The sequence below is a fragment of the Festucalex cinctus genome, chromosome 10, assembly GCF_051991245.1.
Source record: "Festucalex cinctus isolate MCC-2025b chromosome 10, RoL_Fcin_1.0, whole genome shotgun sequence".
NCBI classification, from domain to species: Eukaryota; Metazoa; Chordata; class Actinopteri; order Syngnathiformes; family Syngnathidae; genus Festucalex; species Festucalex cinctus.
Window position 1 is genome coordinate 2,397,501 of NC_135420.1, and position 2,500 is coordinate 2,400,000.

The 2,500-nt window shown below is 45.5% G+C and overlaps 1 protein-coding gene across 3 annotated transcripts in view; it reads right to left on the reverse strand.

Moving 5' to 3' along the window:
- rfc4 (replication factor C (activator 1) 4) overlaps positions 1-2,500 on the reverse strand; it is a 152,363-nt gene that overhangs the window by 149,838 nt on the left and 25 nt on the right. For all 3 annotated transcript variants that reach the window (XM_077535475.1, XM_077535472.1, XM_077535473.1), the window contains exon 1: positions 2,380-2,500. This exon is cut by the window's right edge. The gene's annotated coding sequence lies outside the window, so the exon portion shown is untranslated. The remainder of the gene's footprint in view (positions 1-2,379) is intronic.

A 2,500-nucleotide genomic window follows, 5' to 3' on the forward strand; every position in this document is an offset into this window, starting at 1 on the left:
GGACAGTGACTTTAAACTGGACCGGCAAATTGCCGCTGTTGTCAAATCCAGCTTTTTTTCCATCTTAAGACAGCTGGCTAAGGTAAAAAATCTCCTATCTCAGCAGCACTTAGAAATGGTAATCCATGCCTTTGTTACATCTCGGCTGGATTACTGTAATGCACTTTATTTTGGGATCAGCCAGTCCTCCCTGCAGCGTCTCCAGCTTGTCCAAAATGCTGCTGCTCGTCTCCTTACTGGTGCCCGGAAGAGGGAACACATAACCCCTATTCTGGCCTCTCTTCACTGGCTGCCCGTGAAATTTAGAATCCACTTTAAGATTCTTCTATTTGTTTTGAAATCTCTCAATGTTCTCGCCCCACCTTATCTCGCTCTTGCACCCCTACACACCTGCCCGGTGCCTCAGGTCAGCAGACCAGACACAATTGGAGGTACCGAGGGCTAAGCGGAGGCTTACCCCGGGTTTTCACTGGATGCGGTTGCGGTGCGGTTGCGGTGCGGTGCGTCTTGACTGCGTGCTCCGGACGGGTCAATTTTTTTGTCAATCCACACCGGCTCCGCACAGCTGCGGTCCGGCAGCTCCGTCGCCGCCCACTTCCCAACGTGTCTCGCGGGACCGCGCGCGCGCGATCATGTGGCATTTCACAACGACAAACATACAGAAAGTCTGCTCAACAGAGAAGCAGAAAGATATGAGATTCCATGCAGCATTCTTTTTTTGGTTGTCCTTGTAAAGTATATTAATAACGAGAGTCGGGTCAGTGCGGGTCCACTCTTTATTTCTGTCTTTCCCGTCCGGCTGCCGCTCAGTACGGCAAGCGAGACGGGCACAACAAGCAATCGCGAACATCAAACTCACAATACATTACAGTCCTTATAACAAGGATGTGCCGTGTCATATATTATTTTGTGGTTTTCCACCTCCAATATAAACCTCTCCTCGTCCATGTTCGCTGGTGTCTAAACCGTGAATGAGCACATGGCCCGGCGACGCCCACGTCACGTTTTGCTGAAAAACTTGCGAAATAGGAGCTGGCGAGTATTTTATTCTGAAAGGTAACCGGAAATTTATTTTGAAACTGCCTCGGTCTTCCTGTCCCGCTCGATGTGTTTTGTGCTAGCTTGCCATTTGCCGGAGGCCTACCGCTGCGGCGTCCGGCAAAAATAGAAAATAGGCTATCCTTGCGGAAGGCTTGCGGCACGCCGCAGGCCTTCCGCAGTCGACACGCAACGCACCCGCAAGCGGTGTAAACTGCACCATTCGAATGAATGGAATCTAATTGCTTGCGTCGCCGGACCGCACCGCAACCGCACCGCAACCGCATCCAGTGAAAACCCGGGGTTAGAGGAGATCGAGCCTTTGCTGTTGCCGGTCCCTCCCTTTGGAACGACCTTCCGCTAAATATTTGGCAGTCCCCCTCGTTATCCTCTTTTAAAACACGTCTTAAAACACAAAAATCTGTACTCTTTGGCTTTTGGCGCACCATGAGACTTGTTCTTGGTGTTTTGTGGTCTGTATGAGTTTGATGTTTAGTCTACTTATTTATGCATTTATTTATCTCTTTATTCACTACTTCTTATTTACTGATGTAAAATGTATTTACTTGTAAAAAACAAAAACAAAACAAAAAAAACAACAAAAAACCTGTATTCGCACTTCAAAATGTTTGCTTTGTTCTCGTTTACTGCAAAACTGATGTTTATGTTTATGTACAGCTCTTTGTATACAGCAGTGGCTGTTCTTAAACCGCTTTATAGAGTTGAGTTTTGTTGCAAATGAACTTTTGAGTTGAATAAATTAATAAATCATTTTGCAATTAACTACATTTTTTTCCCGTTTGCCTTTTAGATTTCAGAATGAACTGCCACTTTTAAGTGACTTTTAAGTGAAAATATTTCTGAGCACTTTTGCAGTTGTCACAATGCCACTGTTCAACCTGGAGAACATTAGATTTAGGTTGATTAAGTGAAGTGTCACCCCCCGTCCAAAAAAAAGGTACTGCCCTCCTCTGCACTTTCTTTTTGGTGACGGGTCTGTCCTGCCATATCCTATTCTCGTTTCTGCAATACAAATTGGGGGGGGGGGGGGAAATCTAACTGTTCTTGGACCTTCCCTTACCTGTCCCAGACAGCCAAACGAGAAAATAAATTTTGGCGTTTCTATTTTTAAAACGAAAATCAAATTAGTTGTTTTTCTATATTGTTTATATCTGTTTCCAAACGTAATATCTAATGTCCAAAAGAGACACGGACCCCAAACGACAGCAGACGGGACACATGTCACGGGAAAATATCCACTAACAGAAACGACCACAAAGCATTACTGCCCGTTGCGAACTATGTTTAAGCATTCGCCTCATTTTAGAGTTTCATACGTACCCAATTTCACTTGCCCGTGACGTCGTCAAAATTCCGTCTTCGGTTTGAAGCCAACAACTTGGTTGCTTTTAATTTGTGGTGTGGCGAAAATAACCCTGAAATCTAGCCCCAGACTGGACGC